Genomic DNA, 23,844 nt, shown 5'->3' on the forward strand with positions numbered 1-23,844 from the left:
GACAATCAATGAAAGCTGGCCGCATTACCTCTCTCTCTCCTGGTTTCCTCCTCCTGTAATCCCTCTCAGAAACAAATCAGAGAGGATCCAAGAAGTACTGCAACACTAGGTTCAGACAAGGATATTTATTATACTTACAGGATATTATATAAAACACGCATATAATAAAACTAGATGTGCTGGCAACCCTACAAAACGGTGCCATTACTCAATCAAGCAAAGTCCGTTAAATTGAGAAACAGGATCCGGTACACAGTAAAGCAGAAACTTACAAACACCTTCACACAAGGAACTAGAGTGGCTAGTGACCAAGATTGCTCAGGCACCTTCCTGAGGCAGGAAGTGCCTTTAAATACATCCTTGTTGCAGGGTGGGTTAAGAGTATGATATCATTGTGGTAACCCAGTTTTTGTTAGTGCTAATCCTATAGCTACTGAAAGTCTCTGGAACATATTCATCAGGCAAGTGAAACTTGAGCTGCCATTTTACATAAAATATGCTGCACTGATGTACTTTTCAAACATGAAGCCAAATCCTATATAATTATTGAAATAGTTTTATCTTCCATCAGTTCCAACTCCTTATAAAATGGTGCCAGAAGCCACTTAGCTCTTTGCATGCTGTGTAAAGGAGATTTATTGGATATCGAGTCTGAAACTGGCACAGCAATTTTAAAGGAATAAACTAGTTAGAATCTGGGGGAAGCTTTAAGAGGATTTTGAGATTATTATTTTGGTACCATGTACCATGCTTGTAAAGTCACAAAATGAAGTCACATAAAGAATATATAGTGTATGTCTTCAGAGCAGTTTTTTTTAATCGCTGCAACGCATCAAAAACCTACTGATTTTTGCCACCCAATTCCTATGTGCCCATAAATCTATGTCTCTCCATGGTATAAACCCTGTCCAACCTTATTTCTGTAGTCATAAGACTGACTTTCTGTCCACTAATGCTGAATACACAATGATCCCTCAAGATACAATGGCCTCAAGATACAATATTTTCATCAGACAATGGTCTTTTCTGGGCCATCGTACTGTACTGTAAGTTGAAACTAGACTCAACATACCAATGCTTTAGACTCAGATCCAACTAATCAACATGGCCATTTCACGGTAAACACATTTATTGGTAGCTCCTCTGTTACTGCATGTTTTGTACTGCCCTTTAATTTTTCTGCTACATCTATATATTATGTAAAACCCTGAAGAAGATCCTGCCCTCAACATTGAAAGTCATTTACAGCACCCAACATCTATTCCTGCTCGTTTTACTTAAGGACTTGATTTATGTCTTGGCTATCTTATTTTTCTTAAAACTTCACTTTTTCTTATTTAGCAATTTTTATTTCCTGGCTTTGTTTGGCTAGGTCGTGCCGGCATACATTTGCCTTCCTGAAGTTTTAGCATGAATGTGTTCAGTTCTGTTGTGGAAAGAGATGGACAAACTGCTACTATTAGGTAATTGAATCAAGCTTTGGATCAGAGATCTGATGTCGAATCGTTCAAACACTTCCTTTTAATGCTGTCTCCATGTACAACAATAAAATGTATTGCCTCCGTGTAGGCAAAACTAGTTTCACCCGAAGTTGCGCAAGACTTCGGTGCATTATTTCGGCAATTACATCTGAGTCTTTGTAAACATTTTAAAATAGCAATCCGAAGTCGGGTTTGGTACCGTCTGGTACCTCTCTGCCACACAAAAAGCAAAGAAAGACAGTTATGGTTAGATGCTACCATTACAGAAAGTTCAGGGTCTTACAGGGAAAGATCTAGGGACTTTGATTTAATGAATTGATAGAGATGATTTAGCTAGAGACAGGACAAGGGTCATTTAGTGTTCTGTGTTACTTTGCTGCTGTCATAAACAATCCTGTGCTGATGATTTTTTAAGCTTTATAATTGCACTGGACACTGTCATATTCTTTTAAAAAAAAACTGTTGCAAAGTTTCTTCAATTTCTCAGTGTCACTGTCAATGTATATTTTTTGCTGCAAAATTTATCCAATTGTGCGTTTTCCCCCCAAAACCTGTTACAAAGTTTCTTCAATGAATAGTAGACATATCCAACCTGACAGGACACATCATGCAGCATCATGGTCCGCATATATTTTTGCTGCAGACTGTGTCCAATTTAAATTTTTTATTTTTTTCTAAAAACCTGTTGCAAAGTTCCTGAGTTAATAATGTGTTTCAAACTTGTCCAGACATATAGTGCAACATCATGGCTAGCGTAAATTTTTGCTGCAGTCCACTTTTTCCCCGAAAATCAGTTGCAAAGTTTCTTTAAAAGTGTACCAAACCTGACTGGACATATTGTGCAGCATCACAGTAGCGTACATTTTTGCTGCAGACTTCAAATACACAAATATTCCATCTATTTCAAACTAGTGTACCTGGTATGTTGCTCTGCGTTACTCACTCATTTAGACGCAAATTGCGGATCTGCAAAATACGGAACGCACATGGCCAGCCTGTGATAGAGAAGCCTATTCTTGTCCGCAATTGCAGACAAAAATAGGACATGCTCTATCATTTTTGCAGGGCCGCGGAAAGGAAATACGGATGTGGACAGCACACATCTTTTGCGGCCCCATTGAAATTAATGGGTCCGCCTCCATTCCGCAACATTGCGAAACGGATAAGGACACATTAATACGGTCGTGTGCATGAGCCCTTACTGTCAGGAATTAACCCAGCCAAGATGCTTTGCATGACTGTACTAGGAGGGTTGCCATGACAACCTGCCAAGCCCCAGCTGGTCGACATATTAGTGAGGCTGGAAGCACAGGCAATTAGGTTCTTAGCTTAACCCTTTCTACCCCAGAGGTTTTTTCATTTTTGCATTTTTGTTTCCTGCTCCCTGCCTTCCCAGAGCCTATAACTTTTTTATTTTTCTGTTCACATAGCTGTATCAGTGCTTCTTTTTTTGTGGGACAAGTTATACTTTCCAATGCCACCATTTAATATTGGAGCAGAAGGAAAAATCGCGGCACTCCAACTTTACAAGTCAATTCTGTGTTTATTTCTCACCCACCATTTAATATTGCATATGATGTAGTGGGAAGCAGAAAAAAAATTCCAAATGGAGTGGAATTGGAAAAAAATAATTCCTCAACATTTTTACGGGTTTTTAATTTATAACTTTTGATATGCGATAAAACTGACCTGTTACTTTCTACAGGTCAGTACGAATCCAGCGATAACTTATATGTATAGTTTTTCTTGTGTTTTGATACTGATAAAATAATAAAAACCTTTAAAAAATGTGTTTTATTTTTTCGGTGCCATATTCTTTTTTATTTTTACTAGCCGCAGCACGACTACGGGGCGCACACGTTAGTGTGCAGCAGGCCTAAGTCTGTTATTGAAACATTGTGAAAACACCATTCTATCTTGTCATAGGCTAGATTGGTATACCATGTACAATGTGGCCTTAGCCTTTACACTAGAAAGATTTTAACTAGCCCTCCATGCATTTATTTCTCACCCTGTTTGAGATTATTTAGGTTTATACGTGAAGTTTAAACTCTTTAATACTAGTGAAATACTATTTTATATTGCCATGGTTATGACACTTTAAGGCTACTTTCACACTTGCGTTCAGAGCGGATCCGTCTGAGACGGATCCGCTCATATAATGCAGACGGTGGCTCCGTTCAGAACGGATCCGTCTGCATTATATTGTTAAAAAATTTCTAAGTGTGAAAGTAGCCTGAACGGATCCGTCCAGACTTTACATTGAAAGTCAATGGGGGACGGATCCGTTTGAAGATTGAGCCATATTGTGTCATCTTCAAACAGATCCGTCCCCATTGACTTACATTATAAGTCTGGACGGATCCGCTTGCCTCCGCACGGCCAGGCGGACACCCGAACGCTGCAAGCAGCGTTCAGGTGTCCGCCTGCTGAGCGGAGCGGAGGCCAAACGCTGCCAGACTGATGCATTCTGAGCAGATCCGCGTCCACTCAGAATGCATTAGGGCTGGACGGAAGCGTTCGGGGCCGCTTGTGAGAGCCTTCAAACGGAACTCACAAGCGGACACCCGAACGCTAGTGTGAAAGTAGCCTAAAGGGGTTATCCCATGACTAATGTAAAAAATTTGATCTCATATAGTACACGACAATCTCTTTGCAACAAAGCTAGAACTCACATGGGTCCAGAGATCTCACCATTCATTGCTCTACTAGATTTATATCAAGCTGACAGCTCAAGGGGAGTGTCTATTCTGCTGCAGCTCAGAGGGCGTGTCCATGCTCTCCCTATCACAGCTCAGGAGGCAGTTGAAGGATGTGAGCATGTGCGGCCTTCTCAGTGAGCCAAAGAAATAAGAAAAAGAACAAACAGCAGGTGTCGCTATACATATACATTTTATTGAATAGTTCAGTGACTATGTTAAATTTCTAATTACATGCAATTACAATTGTATTCCAATTGAGGAGCTAGTTTTAAAACTGTAGAATGGTTTTCGTGGGACAAGCCTTTTAAGGCATACACGAGTGAATGATTAAAATTTTTATCCTATTTAGTTTTTTTTTAAACGTATAAAATGCTCATAAAATACAAACTTTACATCAGAAACCAAACATTTGGTCTCTTGTATACAGAATATTATTTTATTAACTGAAGAAATTCTGAAACACTTTTGTCAATTAACCTTCTAACAGTCACATACAAATTTCAAAAACCCTCCCAAAAATGTCACTTTTTTAACTGTAGCTTTTTAATGTGTGTCTGCAGTAAATCTTGTTGGCGTACAACTCTGGGGACAATATTGCATTTTTAACACCTTAGTGTCATCATTAATTTTAGCCTTAAAGGGGTTCTTCACTTTCATTTAACTGATGATCTATCCTCTGGATAGATCATCAGCTTCTGATCGGCCGGGGTCCGACACCCGGGACCCCCGCCGATCAGCTGTTTGAGAAGGCAGCGGCGCTCCAGCAGCGCCGCGGCCTTCTCACTGTTTACCACCGGGCCGCCCGCCCACTGACGTCACGACTTGTATCAACTAGAGTGGGCGCGGCTAAGCTCTGTTCACTTGAATGGAGCTTAGCCGTGCCCACTCTAGTTGATACTAGTCGTGACGTCAGTGGGCGGGCGGCCCGGCGGTAAACAGTGAGAAGGCCGCGGCGCTGCTGGAGCGCCTCTGCCTTCTCAAACAGCTGATCGGCGGGGGTCCCGGGTGTCGGACCCCGGCCGATCAGAAGCTAATGATCTATCCAGAGGATAGATCATCAGTTAAATGAAAGTGAAGAACCCCTTTATGGACCAATAATATTTTCCCCCTTAAAAGTCATAAATTGTAATTTTTTTTCTAATTTTTATTTTATTTTGCGGGAATAGTTGTAGGTTTTTTTAGAAACCATTTTGGGGTATATATTGTGTATTAATAACTTTTATTATTTTATTTTTAGAGGGAAAGATTAAAAAAAAGCAATTTTTTTATTATTTTGTAGAATTTTTTTACGGCGTTCACTGTGTGGTAAAAATAACATAATTTTATTATCTGTGTCACTACAGTGATGATAATGTCACATTTCTATTTGTTTTTACTATTTTTCTCTCCTGCAGCCTGTCAGCTCTGCAGCTGCATTCTCATACTCCTCCAGACTGACAGGGAGGGAAGCGGCTGCTTTAGCTGCTAATATCTCTGGATTGGGGTATTGTCTGAAAGCAGACATTCCAAGCTTTCAGACAATACCAGAATGACAGCAATCTGTTCAGTACAGGGGAAGATATCACTGATAGAAATCAGGATGCTTTGAATGCAGCTTAAGTGAAAGTAAAAGCAGGTTTTACCTGCCATTATTCTCGAATTCTAACTGTGATTTCTCCTCTGTTGTTTGGACTTTAGCTGTAAGTTTGGCCTTGTATGAAAGCCTAGAATGTCAGCTTTCAAACAAGCAGTTGTATGCTTCTATCTGCTACCATCCAGGAGATAGCAGCATCTAAAGCAGCCCTCCCCTCCACTTTCTGCCTGAGCCCAGTGCAATCTGCAGGCATCATGCTATAGAGCAGAAGGAGCTGAGCAGATGGATATATAACTTTGTAGGAGAAGAATCAGTAAAACATGTAATTTTATACAATTAGATCTAAGTTCTTTCCAAGCTCAATAGCCAAATGGTTTGTCATGTCAGTGATTGATATACTTCTCTGTATTAGTGTATGTACAGAAATAGCATAGATAAGACAAACCCTGTGTACATGTGAGCTCAGTAGTCGAATGGGCCATCTTATTGAATAGCTGACAGCTTTCCACGTATACATACTTAAGGCCTCTTTACACACAGCAGGCAATTATCAGGAACAAACCGTTCATTCATAATAAATGCCTGCTTATTACAGGAGATGAAAGCTGCATTTACATGCAGCAATCACCTCCGTTGCAGGGAGATGAGTGGTCGCTCGAGTGATCCCCATACACATTCATTGTTTCTGGGCAGCAGATCACTTTTAGACACCACAACTGCTGCCCAGAATTCGGTGACTGCATGACTGATGCTTTCACCTGATTGGGTGATCAGCAACACCTTTTGAACGGGCAATTATGCTCCTTACTGATAACTATCCAACTTATCATTGGGCCATGCAAAGTGTCCTTTATACAGGGATGGTTACCAGTCACAGATAAGATAACTTATTTGGCTATTGAGCTCAGAAAGAGCAGAGATTTAAATGTATAAATTACAGGTTTTACTGAATCTTTTCCCATAAAACAATATATTAATCTGCTCAGTTCATCCTGCTCTATAACATGGTGCTTGCAGATTACACTGCATTTCGTGGTGGCAGGTTCTCTTTAAGTAACCAAACTTTTCCTTTAAATGGGATGGAGTTGCAGTGAGCTACTAATAGTGTGGTGCTATACCTGGTAAACAATGAAGGCTGTCCTTCAATCAGCTGGGTACAAGTTTTCAGACCCCCACCGCACTAATAGTGGTGGTCTATGCTAAGGATAGGCTAATCAATATTGTCGTTTTTAAAAGCTTCCTTAGGAGATATTGGATATATATATATATATTTGTACCTCAGTGCTAAAGAAATATGAGATGTTTTAAAACATTTTGGATCTAAAAATACTTGTTTTTCACGTCAAATGGCAAGACCATAATTTGAAATTGTGCTGATTTGTGTTTTTGAGAATTAATTATTCGCATGCTAAAAATTCATTACAGGGATTGATCTGTGCTACCTTGCTTGAGATTCTCACTTTGACTTTGACCTACTAAATGGGCAGTTGCTGAATGTTAATGAGGAAGAAAGACAGAAAAATAAGGAATACAGTTATCAGTTTCAGTCTGCAATACAAATGTAAAGATGTAGCAGTGCTGATTTTGTCACTACTCATCATGAAACAGTAATGTTTTATGGATTTGCATAGGGCTGTAGAAGAACTGCTCCTTCTGATGCTTTACACCAGTGATGAGCAAAGTATTGAAAAATTTGATTTGGCTGCTTTGCCGAATTTTACTAAAAGTTTTGCTTAACGTCTAATTACTTAGTCACGAATGGCATTTCTTTGTAAGTAGTGAGTGCAATCACAGGGAGTGGTGATTGCGCCTCCCCCATTACTGTACCTCTCAGATGCCGCGTTTATAGCTGATCACGGCATCTGACCGCAATGATACAGTGGTACAAGACCTACTATAATTGAGTCAATGGAAGCTCTTAGCACACATATTTGATCAAACATGTGTCGGGCCCATCCACCAGGCATCAAGGTGGCTTCCGCAGATGGGTCCCTAACACTAGTATACTTCTTCTTGTTGGACTTACCTAAGCCTACAATATTCAGGGCAGGAAAGCTCTTGGTAGATGGGCCCGACACACGTTTGATTAAATATGTGTGCTAAGAGCTTCCATTGACTCATGTATAGTAGGTATTGTACCACTTTTATTTAGAATGACCCCCATTTCTTAGCTCTATTGTTTGTATGTATAATGGTGTGCAGCCATTTTATTTTTTATAATCATGTTTGCTTCATGGATATGCACCTGTGATTCTGAAGGTTTTAGTCTAAATTTTCTTGAAGCAATGATGTGGCAGTGTAATGAATAAAATCATACTTCCCCTCATCCATTTGATCACGAAGAGCCGGCTGCCGCCATCTTGCAGGCCCCATGATGACGTCATGCTGGCGTAGTGACTAGAGTTGAGCGGACACCTGGATGTTCGGGTTCGAGAAGTTCGGCCGAACTTCCCGGAAATGTTCGAGTTCGGGATCCGAACCCGATCCGAACTTCGTCCCGAACCCGAACCCCATTGAAGTCAATGGGGACCCGAACTTTTCGGCACTAAAAAGGCTGTAAAACAGCCCAGGAAAGGGCTAGAGGGCTGCAAAAGGCAGCAACATGTAGGTAAATCCCCTGCAAACAAATGTGGATAGGGAAATTAATTAAAATAAAAATAAAATAAATAAAAATTAACCAATATCAATTGGAGAGAGGTCCCATAGCAGAGAATCTGGCTTCACGTCAGCCACCACTGCAACAGTCCATTGTCAGATATTCAGGCCCCGGCACCCAGGCAGAGGAGAGAGGTCCCGTAACAGAGAATCTGTCTTCATGTCAGCAGAGAATTAGTCTGCATGTCATAGCAGAGAATCAGGCTTCACGTCAGCCACCACTGCGACAGTCCATTGGCATATATTTAGGCCCCGGCACCCAGGCAGAGGAGAGAAGTCCCGTAACAGAGAATCTGGCTTCATGTCAGCAGAGAATCAGTCTGCATGTCATAGCAGAGAATCAGGCTTTACGTCAGCCACCACTGCAACAGTCCATTGTCATATATTTAGGCCCAGCACCCAGGCAGAGGAGAGAGGTCCCTTAACAGAGAATCTGGCTTCATGTCAGCAGAGAATCAGTCTGCATGTCATAGCAGAGAATCAGGCTTCACGTCAGCCACCACTGCAACAGTCCATTGTCAGATATTTAGGCCCAGCACCCAGGCAGAGGAGAGAGGTCCCGTGACAGAGGATCTGGCTTCATGTCAGCAGAGAATTAGTCTGCATGTCATAGCAAAGAATCAGGCTTCACGTCACCCAACATTGGAACAGTCCATTGGCATATATTTAGGCCCCGGCACCCAGGCAGAGGAGAGGTTCATTCAACTTTGGGTAGCCTCGCAATATAATGGTAAAATGAAAATAAAAATAGGATTGAATGAGGAAGTGCCCTGGAGTACAATAATATATGGTTAAGGGGAGGTAGTTAATGTCTAATCTGCACAAGGGATGGACAGGTCCTGTGGGATCCATGCCTGGTTCATTTTTATGAACGTCAGCTTGTCCACATTGGCTGTAGACAGGCGGCTGCGTTTGTCTGTAATGACGCCCCCTGCCATGCTGAATACACGTTCAGACAAAACGCTGGCCGCCGGGCAGGCCAGCACCTCCAAGGCATAAAAGGCTAGCTCTGGCCACGTGGACAATTTAGAGACCCAGAAGTTGAATGGGGCCGAACCATCAGTCAGTACGTGGAGGGGTGTGCACACGTACTGTTCCACCATGTTAGTGAAATGTTGCCTCCTGCTAACACGTTGCGTATCAGGTGGTGGTGCAGTTAGCTGTGGCGTGTTGACAAAACTTTTCCACATCTCTGCCATGCTAACCCTGCCCTCAGAGGAGCTGGCCGTGACACAGCTGCCTTGGCGACCTCTTGCTCCTCCTCTGCCTTGGCCTTGGGCTTCCACTTGTTCCCCTGTGACATTTGGGAATGCTCTCAGTAGCGTGTCTAACAACGTGCGCTTGTACTCGCGCATCTTCCTATCACGCTCCAGTGCAGGAAATAAGGTGGGCACATTGTCTTTGTACCGTGGATCCAGCAGGGTGGCAACCCAGTAGTCCGCACACATTAAAATGTGGGCAACTCTGCTGTCGTTGCGCAGGCACTGCAGCATGTAGTCGCTCATGTGTGCCAGGCTGCCCAGGGGTAAGGACAAGCTGTCCTCTGTGGGAGGCGTATCGTCATCGTCCTGCCTTTCCCCCCAGCCACGCTCCAGTGATGGGCCCGAGCTGCGTTGGGTGCCACCCCGCTGTGACCATGCTTCATCCTCATCCTCCTCCACCTCCTCCTCATCCTCGTCCTCCTCGTCCTCCAGTAGTGGGCCCTGGCTGGCCACATTTGTACCTGGCCTCTGCTGTTGCAAAAAACCTTCCTCTGAGTCACTTCGAAGAGACTGGCCTGAAAGTGCTAAAAATGACCCCTCTTCCTCCACCGCCTCCTCCTGGGCCACCTCCTCTTGCATCATCGCCCTAAGTGTTTTCTCAAGGAGACATAGAAGTGGTATTGTAACGCTGATAACGGCGTCATCGCCACTGGCCATGTTGGTGGAGTACTCGAAACAGCGCAACAGGGCACACAGGTCTCGCATGGAGGCCCAGTCAATGGTGGTGAAGTGGTGCTGTTCCGTAGTGCGACTGACCCGTGCGTGCTGCAGCTGAAACTCCACTATGGCCTGCTGCTGCTCGCACAGTCTGTCCAGCATGTGCAAGGTGGAGTTCCACCTGGTGGGCACGTCGCATATGAGGCGGTGAGCGGGAAGGCCGAAGTTACGCTGTAGCGCAGACAGGCGAGCAGCGGCAGGATGTAAACGCCGGAAGCGCGAACAGACGGCCCGCACTTTATGCAGCAGCTCTGACATGTCGGGGTAGTTGTGAATGAACTTCTGCACCACCAAATTCAGCACATGCGCCAAGCAAGGGATGTGCGTCAAACCGGCTAGTCCCAGAGCTGCAACGAGATTTCGCCCATTATCACACACCACCAGGCCGGGCTTGAGGCTCACCGGCAGCAACCACTCGTCGGTCTGTTGTTCTATACCCCGCCACAACTCCTGTGCGGTGTGGGGCCTGTCCCCCAAACATATGAGTTTCAGAATGGCCTGCTGACGTTTACCCCGGGCTGTGCTGAAGTTGGTGGTGAAGGTGTGTGGCTGACTGGATGAGCATGTGGAAGAAGAGGAGGAGGAAGCCGAGAAGGAGGAGGTGGCAACAGGAGGCAAAGAATGTTGCCCTGCGATCCTTGGCGGCGGAAGGACGTGCGCCAAACAGCTCTTCGCCTGGGGCCCAGCTGCCACTACATTTACCCAGTGTGCAGTTAGGGAGATATAGCGTCCCTGGCCGTGCTTACTGGTCCACGTATCTGTGGTTAGGTGGACATTGCCACAGATGGCGTTGCGCAGTGCACACTTGATTTTATCGGATACTTGGTTGTGCAGGGAAGGCACGGCTCTCTTGGAGAAGTAGTGCAGGCTAGGAACAACATACTGTGGGACAGCAAGCGACATGAGCTGTTTGAAGCTGTCTGTGTCCACCAGCCTAAATGACAGCATTTCATAGGCCAGTAGTTTAGAAATGCTGGCATTCAGGGCCAGGGATCGAGGGTGGCTAGGTGGGAATTTACGCTTTCTCTCAAATGTTTGTGAGATGGAGAGCTGAACGCTGCCGTGTGACATGGTTGAGATGCTTGGTGACGGTGGTGGTGGTGGTGTTGGTGGTACATCCCCTGTTTGCTGGGCGGCAGGTGCCAACGTTCCTCCAGAGGCGGAGGAAGAGGCCGAGGCGGCGGCAGCAGCAGAAGAGGCCGAGGCGGCAGCAGCAGAAGAGGTAGCAGGGGGAGCCTGAGTGACTTCCTTGTTTTTAAGGTGTTTACTCCACTGCAGTTCATGCTTTGCATGCAGGTGCCTGGTCATGCAGGTTGTGCTAAGGTTCAGAACGTTAATGCCTCGCTTCAGGCTCTGATGGCACAGCGTGCAAACCACTCGGGTCTTGTCGTCAGCACATTGTTTGAAGAAGTGCCATGCCAGGGAACTCCTTGAAGCTGCCTTTGGGGTGCTCGGTCCCAGATGGCGGCGGGCAGTAGCAGGCGGAGTCTCTTGGCGGCGGGTGTTCTGCTTTTGCCCACTGCTCCCTCTTTTGCTACGCTGTTGGCTCGGTCTCACCACTGCCTCTTCCTCCGAACTGTGAAAGTCAGTGGCACGACCTTCATTCCATGTGGGGTCTAGGACCTCATCGTCCCCTGCATCGTCTTCCACCCAGTCTTGATCCCTGACCTCCTGTTCAGTCTGCACACTGCAGAAAGACGCAGCAGTTGGCACCTGTGTTTCGTCATCATCAGAGACATGCTGAGGTGGTATTCCCATGTTCTCATAATCAGGAAACATAAGTGGTTGTGCGTCAGTGCATTCTATATCTTTCACCGCTGGGGAAGGGCTAGGTGGATGCCCTTGGGAAACCCTGCCAGCGGAGTCTTCAAACAGCATAAGAGACTGCTGCATAACTTGAGGCTCAGACAGTTTCCCTGGTATGCATGGGGGTGATGTGACGGACTGATGGGCTTGGTTTTCAGGCGCCATCTGTGCGCTTTCTGCAGAAGACTGGGTGGGAGATAATGTGAACGTGCTGGATCCACTGTCGGCCACCCAATTGAGTAATGCCTGTACCTGCTCAGGCCTTACCATCCTTAGAACGGCATTGGGCCCCACCAAATATCGCTGTAAATTATGGCGGCTACTGGGACCTGAGGTAGTTGGTACACTAGGGCGTGTGGCTGTGGCAGAATGGCCACGTCCTCTCCCAGCACCAGAGGGTCCACTAACACCACCACGACCATGTCCGCGTCCGCGTCCTTTACTAGATGTTTTCCTCATTGTTATCGTTCACCACAACAACAAAAATATTGTTTGACCCAATGTATTGAATTCCTTTTTTTAAAGACAACTAACACTATCTGGCTATCTATTTAGGTACCGTATTACACTAATACAGGCACAGCAGTAACCACAGATTTAGCTGACTATAAATTTAAGGCCTATTATTTAGGCGCTGGGTGACAGGTTTAGGTTTACTGACAGAATTAGACTTGGAAATGCACAGTAGCGTGTGTGTGAAGTTATTCAGAATGACCCTATGTGCACCTTGAATATTATATACCCTTTTAGGGATAGATTTCAAATAGCTCTGATACAGCAGAAACCACTAAATGAGGAAATTGCTAAATTGGGAATTGTATTTCAACCCAGAACAAAAAATGTGCTTTGACGGACACTAAATTACTTGCCCAACCACAACAGTACAGCAGTAACGACAGATTTAGCTGAATATAAATTTGAGGCCTAGTATTTAGGCGCTGGGTGACAGGTATAGGTTTACTGACAGAATTAGACTTGGAAATGCACAGTAGCGTGTGTGTGAAGTTATTCAGAATGACCCTATCAGCACCTTGAATATTATATACCCTTTTAGGGATAGATTTCAAATAGCTCTGATACAGCAGAAACCACTAAATGAGGAAATTGCTAAATTGGGAATTGTATTTCAACCCAGAACAAAAACTGTGCTTGGACGGACACTAAATAACTTGCCCAGCCACAACAGTACAGCAGTAACGACAGATTTAGCAGGATATAAATTTGAGGCCTAGTATTTAGGCGCTGGGTGACAGGTATAGGTTTACTGACAGAATTAGACTTGGAAATGCACTGTAGTGTGTGTGTGAAGTTATTCAGAATGACCCTATCAGCACCTTGAATATTATATACCCTTTTAGGGATAGATTTCAAATAGCTCTGATACAGCAGAAACCACTAAATTAGGAAATTGGGAATTGTATTTCAACCCAGAACAAAAACTGTGCTTTGACGGACACTAAATAACTTGCCCAGCCACAACAGTACAGCAGTAACGACAGATTTAGCAGGATATCAATTTGAGGCCTAGTATTTAGGCGCTGGGTGACAGGTATAGGTTTACTGACAGTATTAGACTTGGAAATGCACAGTAGCGGGTGTGTGAAGTTATTCTGAATGACCCTATGTGCACCTTGAATATGATATACCCTTTTAGGGATAGATTTCAAATAGCTCTGATACAGCAGAAACCACTAAATTATGAAATTGCTAAATTGGGAATTGTATTTCAACCCAGAACAAAAACTGTGCTTTGTCGGACACTAAATAACTTGCCCAGCTACAGCAGTAACGACAGATTTAGCTGGATATAAATTTGAGGCCTAGTATTTAGGCGCAGGGTGACAGGTATACGTTTACTGACTGAATTAGACTGGGATATGGCCAAAAAATAACCACACTATTGATGGTTAAATGCACTTGGTGTGACAGCTTGACCAACCACAGTACTGAGGGTTAAATGCACTTGGTGACAGGCGCAGCTTGCCCCTGATGTAGTATATGGCCAAAAAATAAACAGACTATTGCTGGTTAAATGCACTTGGTGTGACAGCTTGACCAACCACACTACTGAGGGTTAAATGCACTTGGTGACGGGCTCAGCTTGCACCTGATGTAGTATATGGCCAAAAAATAAACAGACTATTGCTGGTTAAATGCACTTGGTGTGACAGCTTCACCCTGATGTAGGATTTAGCCAAAAAACAACCACACCATTGAGGGTTAAATGCACTTGGTGACAGGCGCAGCTTTCCCCTGATGTAGTATATGGCCAAAAAATAAACAGACTATTGCTGGTTAAATGCACTTGGTGTGACAGCTTCACCCTGATGTAGGCTTTAGCCAAAAAACAACCACACCATTGAGGGTTAAATGCACTTGGTGACAGGCGCAGCTTGCCCCTGATGTAGTATATGGCCAAAAAATAACCAGACTATTGCTGGTTAAATGCACTTTGTGTGACAGCTTCACCCTGATGTAGGCTTTAGCCAAAAAACAACCACACCATTGAGGGTTAAATGCACTTGGTCGCAGCTTGTGCTGGCGCACCACAAGACACAAAATGGCCGCCGATCACCCCAGAAAAAAGTGACTGACAAACGTTCTGGGCAGCCTAAAAACAGTGATTTTGAGTATCAGCAGCTCAATTGAGTATCAGCAGCTCAATGATCCACAGCTGCAGATCGATCAATTAATCAAGTCCTTTGGAGGAGTTAATCTGCCTAATCTCGCCCTACTGTCGCAGCCGCAACCTCTCCCTACACTAATCAGAGCAGAGTGACGGGCGGCGCTATGTGACTCCAGCTTAAATAGAGGCTGGGTCACATGGTGCTCTGGCCAATCACAGCCATGCCAATAGTAGGCATGGCTGTGACGGCCTCTTGGGGCAAGTAGTATGACGCTTGTTGATTGGCTGCTTTGCAGCCTTTCAAAAAGCGCCAAGAAAGCGACGAACACCGAACCCGAACCCGGACTTTTACGAAAATGTCCGGGTTCGGGTCCGTGTCACGGACACCCCAAAATTCGGTACGAACCCGAACTATACAGTTCGGGTTCGCTAATCCCTAGTAGTGACATCATACGTTACCGGACATGGGATTTTGTAGGAGATCTTCAATCAAGATGCTGGAGCTAGTTTTTTTACCGCCATTCAAGGAAAATCGATTTTCTGCCACAAGGAAATCCTTCCTGTGCACTTAACACTTGCCTTTGTTGATGTTATGCTCACATTTTATTCTCTAAGTAATCCCTATTATACTTAAAGGGTCCAGTCTGTATAAGCTGGGTTTCTGTCATTCTTCATGTATGTATATACAGCAATTCACAGCACGCGTGCACAATGTCCTCTGTCACCCCATGAATTACATTTATGTATTGGAAAGGAGACCCGACTCCTAGACCTGCAAAAAATGTAAGTGTAGAATGCAGTAACTTCATTGACCCGGGTGATTGATGAGGCAAATGTGGTCACATGATTAAAGAAATCTGTCACCGGTAGTCACCTGGGAGCAGCGGCTGGTGGCAGGCATGGAATTGCATGGGAATGGTGTGCAGAGATCTGTACACAATCATTGCTTCCTCTGTCACAGGATAATCAATAGTGAAGCTGGAAACACGAACAGAAGTGCTGTGTCCCAGAGTAATGGCAGAATAAGGAGCTGTAATTTGGGGGCTGATGCTTGAAGTCACTGCCCCGGTTTGACACTGAATTTATTTCATGTACGATTCTTAGATGTGTGCTGTGATTTCATGTCATAGGCTTGGGATGATCTGTCTGCTCTCTGAGTCTGCTAGACTTTGTATCTGGCAGCTTTGAAAACATTTAAATGTTCTTTATGTTGCTCAATGTTCAAAAAGAATCTGCTGATGCCAATATTATTTATTCATGTGTTATCTTCTCAGAATGATCCACTCCGTTATTCGTCCTCAGCTCATAGTAGATGTGTCAGTATAATATGCTGCACCAGTAAAGGCTTATTATAGCTGTAGGTCCAAAGCCTTAAAGGGTGTGTTACTTCAGGAAATGGCATGTATCATGTAGAGAAGGTTAATACAAGGCAATTACTAATGTATTGTGATTGTCTTCTTTGCTTGCTTGATACATTTTTCCATCACATTCTACACTGCTCGTTTCTGGTCCAGCACCAGCCTCAGGATGGAGATACCGCTGGATACTGTAGCACAGGAGCTGATAGCCCTCTGCCCCGCCATTAGGCATGAAGCCTATAAAACTGTGAACTGGCAGAGGAGGTTGTGAAGTGATTACATCACTGTGTCTCTGACTTACACTGCAGATGGTGGCATGAAAGAGGACTCAGGTATTAGATTTTTTTTTTATTTGGCTAGTTGTGAAGCAAAAAGGGCATAACTGAGGGCATTACAGAATTAAATATTGAGGGCATTTTTAATACTGTCAACACTATAGGAGGCACTGGGGGCATTTTTAAAACTGGGGGCACTATAGGGGGCATTACTTTGGCAGTGGGGACATTTTTAATACTGCGGAAACTATAGGGACCATTTCTGAGGGTATTTTTAATACTTATAGTACTATAGGGGCATGTACAGGCGCACTAGAGACAACAAACGCACGTTCCTTTCATATATTGTTCTCTTAACAAATGCATCCACGCCAAACCAATAAATCCACGTCTTGCGCGGGGGACCTAGCCGGCGTCCATACATCAGCGAAGAAAACACTGCTCTGCTGAACACATCAGTCTCCCCCGGCCCACAGACCAGTGCATAGCACATTGGACCTTCACCGACGGAGACCTCTGCGCCCGGCAGCTGTGTCGCCACATACAGAGGAAGATATCCACTCCAATGGTTTACCCTGACACTGAGAGACATGATGACAATACGCAATATATTAAATACACATCCTAATAAAAATTTCCACAACAATTATTATTACTGTAGACTTTATAAAGGGCACTATTATTGCTAGAAGCACTAAAGGTGGCAATATTAATCCTGGGGGTACCATAGGGGCATTATTATTGCTGAAGGCACTGTAGGATGCATTATTAATATTGGAGGCACTGTCGGGGCACTATTATTAATGGGGGCTTTATTATTACTGGTGGAACTATAGGGGACATTATTACTACTAGGGAACCATTTTCTCTGCAGTATAGTATTTGGGGAATTGGGGAGCACAGCGGTCGTAGTATTGGGGGTTACAGCAGGATTGAAAGTTTCTGTTGAGAAGATGGGGAGCAGTGGCATAGAGTGTGGGTAGGGAAGAAAGGTTGCCCTGGGCACCAAATTGCAAGGGGGTGCCCGCTGCCGGCTAGCTCCCTGCATTCATTCTCACTGGCTGAATGTCTCAACCAGCCTGCGGACTACGAGTGAGCCGGGCAGGGATGCATCTGCTATTAAGGTGTGGCAGATGAAAACTGCTATTTCCATACTGCTCTTTCACTGCATTGGGAGCTATTGAAACCACGAACACTGCAGTGCTCTGAAGTTTCCCGGCTAGCTGGTGGCTGGGACTGTGTCTCAACTCACCCTGGTAACTGTGATTTAAGACAACCCCTTTAAGTTCCCAGTCTGCATTAGTGCACAAACATCTTAGAGTAATTGTGAGGATATGGCACAAATAAATTGTGGGTCATTATGAGTTGGATGTAATATCTGTATGCATATGTTAAATTCTATACAACACTAGAAGAACTTGGTGGTGCACACGGTAAGGAAATAATCCCAGTACCAATGAAAATCAAAGAACTCCAGCACTCGCGTGCTTAAGTTTATAACATTTATTAACATACTGTATATCATTACACATTAGGACACATTTCGGCCCGTCCTGAGCCTTTGTCAACCATGACAGATTTCGACATATAAGTCACATAACTGATTACTGTTGAGAAGTACACAAACTATGTGGCATTATTAGTACTGGAACTTTATCCTTAAAATCTCAGCAGATAAAGAGGATTGTAATATATATATAAAAGTTAAAGCTTTGATTGCATTAGGAGAGCATTGCTTCATGTGTAGGCTTGAGCATTGTAGGGAGCATTTTTGAACATTCATAGAAGTTACTGAGTAGCATATTGCTCTGACATAGACCACTACCGAATACAACTCCGATCCCAATTTCATGAAAAATTAGATTAGTCACGGAGCCGAATTTCCTCACACTTTGTGGTAACGAATCAAATTTTCCTAAAATGTTGGCTGAAAAAAAAAAATAATTGTCATCTCATCCACTGCATGTTCACATGGTGACGTCATCACACTCGCCACAGGTCCTTTTTCTTCAATCAAGATGAGAGAGGACTGCCTTCTCTGTGAGCAAGTGGATGCAGTATTAATATTTTTTTAACCCCTGATTAACCCCTGAAAGGCTGAATGTGAGTCACAGATGCCACGATCAGCGTTGAACGCAGCATCTGAGGGGTTAAATCATGGGGGGCGGCTACGCGATCACCATTCCCAGTCATTGCGCCCATTCTATAGAATGAAAAGCAATTTGTGATGAAGTAATTAGTAACGAATCAAATTTCTTGTCGAAGTTCGGCAAAGCAGCCAAATCAAATTTTTCTAAACTTCGCTCATCTCTAATTATCAACATTGTGCGTTTTTTCCAAACTGCAAAGTTGAACCTCCGTCGTCTGCTTGATCATCTTGAAGTGTGATTTTCAATGTGATGTATGAATATACATGCCTTTATGGTAACTGTGAGGCTTTGTGGCTCCAAATGAATGATAATTTTTTTCCCGTTCCCTGTGCATTCGGATGCAAGCTGTTGCTATGGAAACGGTGGTGCCAGGACAGATAGCTTTTGTGGAACATGGCTGTAAAACAAACCGTCAGAATGCTACATTTTCTATATTAAATCAAAGTGTTATATGATGATCTGTTTATATTAAGAATATTTTAGCATTACAAAGGTGCAAAGAATTATTTTCATTCCATGAATAACAAAAAGTACATTCATTGCTCTCTTCTTGGCATCGTAGCTATTCCTCTAGAAATCTGTTTATTAAACTTTTAATTACACCTCGAGCACAATCCAGTCTCTATTATTTCTCTAATATCTATCCCTTCCTATAATGGAGCATTCACAACAGAACCGTATCCGATTTGCGCGCTGAAAATTGTGGATCTGCAAAACCGTGTGCGTTCTACATTTTTCAGATCAGCACATCCCCCCCTTTGTTAGAAATGCCTATTATTGTCCTCAAAATGGGCAAGAATAGGACATATTCTATTTTTTTGCAGAGACATCTTTTGAGGCCCCATTGAAATGAAAGGGTCCACATCCCATCCCCATTTTTTGCCCCTTAAAGCTGCTTACCATAACCAATAGATCCACATAGGTCATCAGTATCAGATCAGTGTTGGTCTGACAACCAGCATCCCCTATGATCAGCTGCGACATCGGTAACCATGCTGTGTACAGACTTGGGGATGCTAGGTTTGACTGACATTGATCATATGTTGATGACCTATCCATAGAATAGGTCATCAATAGAGATGAGCAAATTAATGTTAAATCAGTCAAATTTACTTAGAATTCCCCAAAAATTCAGCTTTTAAACTAAGCGGAAATGTTGGCAAACTGATTCAGGCGAATTGCGCAAAATGGCATCCTAACAACCAATCTGGAAGGACTATATATGGTCCCAAGAAGAGGTGCCATTCTCAGGTTGTACACTCATGTGACAGGACACAGGACTAGGGATAAGCGAACCCGAACTGCAGAGTTTGGGTTCGTACCGAACTTTGTGAGTTTGGGTATCTGAACCCATACCTGGACTTCTTCACTGAAGTCCGGGTTCGGTGTTCGGGTGATTTTATTATTTTCTGTTATAACATGGTTATATTAGAAAGTAATAGCATTCTTAAGACAGAAACGCGCATCAGGGTTGGCGCCATCCGGGAGGAGGCACAGCATGGGTAATATATTCTGCCTTGACGATCTATCATATTCACACAATTGCACTTGGACTTTATTCTGTTATTATTATATGTAGCAGTGTTGCCAGTGTGCTCTCCTCTGGTGATGTCGCACTTGTTTTGTTTGTTTAATTATGTATTGTCCTTTGAATCATGCTTAACCCCTTAAGGACCAGGCTCATTTTCACCTTAAGGACCAGGCCATTTTTTGCAAATCTGACCAGTGTCACTTTAAGTGCTGATAACTTTAAAACGCTTTTACTTATACAGGCCATTCTGAGATTGTTTTTTCGTCACCTATTGTACTTCATGACACTGGTAAAATAAAGTAAAAAAAAAATATTTTTTTTGCATAATAAAATACCTAATTTACCAAAAATTAGGAAAAATTACCAAATTTCAAAGTTTCAGTTTCTCTACTTCTGTAATACATAGTAATACCCCCAAAAATTGTGATGACTTAACATTCCCCATATGTCTACTTCATGTTTGAATTATTTTGGGAATGATATTTTATTTTTTGGGGATGTTACAAGGCTTAGAAGTTTAGAAGCAAATCTTGAAATTTTTCAGAAATTTACAAAAACCCAATTTTTAGGGACCACTACAGCTCTGAAGTCACTTTGCGAGGCTTACATAATAGAAACCGCCCAAAAATGACCCCATTCTATAAACTACACCCCTCAAGGTATTCAAAACTGATTTTACAAACTCTGTTAACCCTTTAGGTGTTGCACAAGAGTTATTGGCAAATGGGGATGAAATTTGAGAATTTCATTTTTTTGCCTAATTTTCCATTTTAACCCATTTTTTCCACTAACAAAGCAAGGGTTAACAGCCAAACAAGACTGTATCTTTATTGCCCTGACTCTGCCGTTTACAGAAACACCCCATATGTGGCCGTAAACTACTGTACGGCCACACAGCGGCGCGTAGAGGGAAAGGTGCGCCGTATGGTTTTTGGAAGCCAGATTTTGCTGGACAGTTTTTTTGACACCATGTCCCATTTGAAGCCCCCTGATGCACCCCTAGAGTAGAAACTCCATAAAAGTGACCCCATCTAAGAAACTACACCCCTCAAGGTATTCAAAACTGATTTTACAAACTTTGTTAACCCTTTAGGTGTTGCACAAGATTTAATGGAAAATAGAGATACAATTTCAAAATTTCACTTTTTTGGCAGATTTTCCATTTTAATATTTTTTTTCCAGTTACAAAGCAAGGGTTAACAGCCAAACAAAACTCATTATTTATGGCCCTGATTCTGTAGTTTACAGAAACACCTCATATGTGGTTGTAGACCGCTGTACGGGCAAACGGCAGGGCGCAGAAGGAAAGGAATGCCACATGGTTTTTGGAAGGCAGATTTTGCTGGACTGGTTTTTTGACACCATGTCCCATTTGAAGCCCCCCTGATGCACTCCTAGATTAGAAACTCCAAAAAAGTGACCCCATTTTAGAAAGTACGGAATAGGGTGGCAGTATTGTTGGTACTAGTTCAGGGTAGATATGATTTTTGGTTGCTCTATATTACACTTTTTGTGCGGCAAGGTAACAAGAAATAGCTTTTTTGGCACGTTTTTTTTTGCTATTTACAACATTCATCTGACAGGTTAGATCACGTGGTAATTTTATAGAGCAGGTTGTCACGGACGCAGCGATACCTAATATGTATACAATTTTTTTTATTTATGTAAGTTTTATACAATAACTTCATTTTTAAAACCAAAAAATTGTTTAGTGTCTCCATAGTCTGAGAGCCATAGTTTTTTCAGTTTTTGGGCGATTATCTTGAGTAGGGTCTAATTTTTTGCGGGATGAGATGACGGTTTGATTGGCACTATTTTGGGGTGCATATGACTTTTTGATCGCTTGCTATTACACTTTTTGTGACGTAAGATGGCAAAAAATTGCTTTTTTTACACAGTTTTTTTTTTTTTTTTTTACGGTGGTCACCTGAGGGGTTAGGTCATGTGATATTTATATAGAGCCGGTCGATACGGACGCGGCAATACCTAATATGTATACTTTATTTTTATTTATGTAGGTTTTACACAATGATTTTATTTTTGAAACAAAAAAAATGATGTTTTAGTGTTTCCATAGTCTAAGAGCCATAGTTTTTTCAGTTTTTGGGCGATTATCTTGAGTAGGGTCTCATTTTTTGCGGGATGAGATGACGGTTTGATTGGTACTATTTTGGCGTACATGCGACTTTTTTGATCACTTTTATTACCTTTTTTGGGAAGTAAGGTGGGCAAAATTTCAATCTTCTCATAGTTTTAATTTTTTTATTTTTATGGCGCTCACTGTGCGGGGAAAGTAACATGACCGTTTTATAGATCAGGTCGTTACGGACGCGGCGATACCTAATATGTGTAGTTTATTTTATTTTTTTAATTTTTATTCAGTGATAAATGTATTTTTTTTTAATCTTAACTTTTTTCACCTTTTTTTTTTATTTTTTGACCCAGACCCACTTGGTTCTTGAAGATCCAGTGGGTCTGATGTCTGTAAAATACAGTACAGAACCTATATAGGTTTCTGTACTGTATTTTACTTACACTGAACAGATCTATGCTTTCAGCACAGATCTGTTCAGCACCATGGACAGCAGGATGCCTGAGCAGGCGTCCTGTTGCCATGGGAACCTTCCCCTTCTGCTCAGTTATGGTCAGAACTGCGCAGACGGGGAAGGGTAAGGACGGGGCTCTGGGGGGGCTGTCTGGGGGCTCTCTCCCTCTCCCATCGGGGGGCTGCAAAGGCACAGCAGCCCCCCGATCGGAGAGGGAGGGAGCTCCCTCTTACTGTTAACCTTTTCCATACAGCGGTCCGTACGGACCGCTGTATGGAAAGGGTTAAACGGCTGACATCGCATCAACGATGTCAGCCGTTTATACCAGGGTGCCAGCAATGTGCTGGCACCCTGGTATACCCACTGTACACCAACGATTACGCAATAGGAGGCGGGCGGGGGATCGCGATCCCGCCTGCCGCACCGCCCGCCTCCCGCAACGCCCCCACCGCCTGCGACACCCCCCCCTGCACCACCCGCCGCCATCAAATCATGCAGGGGTGCAGGGGGGGGGTGTACTATATTGATTTTAGGCACTCTAAAGTTTCTGATCCCCGCGGGATCAGAAACTGCAAAAAGCGCAGCAAACCGCAGGTCTGAATTGACCTGCGGTTTGCTGCGATCGCCGACACGGGGGGGTCACATGACCCCCCCTGGCGTTTTAACAGGATGCCGGCTGAATGATTTCAGCCGGCATCCTGTTCAAATTAACCCCTGCGGCGCCGGAATGCCGATTTTAAAGTCAGGACGTACCGGTACGTCCTTGGTCCTTAAGGACTCGGGAAATAGGGCGTACCGGTACGTCCTATGTCCTTAAGGGGTTAAAGGGCTTCTGTCACCCCACTAAACTTTTTTTTTTTTTGGCTTCCTATAATCCCTGTACTGCGATATATGAATACATAATGTCATTTTGGTTCAGAAGATAATTAATAAAACATACTTTTATAATATGCAAATTACCTGTCTACCAGCAAGTAGGGCGGCTACTTGCTGGTAGCAGCCGCATCCTCCTATCATAAAGATGCCCCCTCCGCATGTTGATTGACAGGGCCAGCGAACGCGATCGTCCTCTGGCTGGCCCTGTCTGCTATCAAGATCTCGCGCCTGCACCGTAACGGTATTCAGTCGGCGCAGGCGCACTGGGAGGAGGACGCTCGCTCAG

This window comes from Bufo gargarizans, chromosome 1 (assembly GCF_014858855.1).
Source record: "Bufo gargarizans isolate SCDJY-AF-19 chromosome 1, ASM1485885v1, whole genome shotgun sequence".
NCBI lineage: Eukaryota > Metazoa > Chordata > Amphibia > Anura > Bufonidae > Bufo > Bufo gargarizans.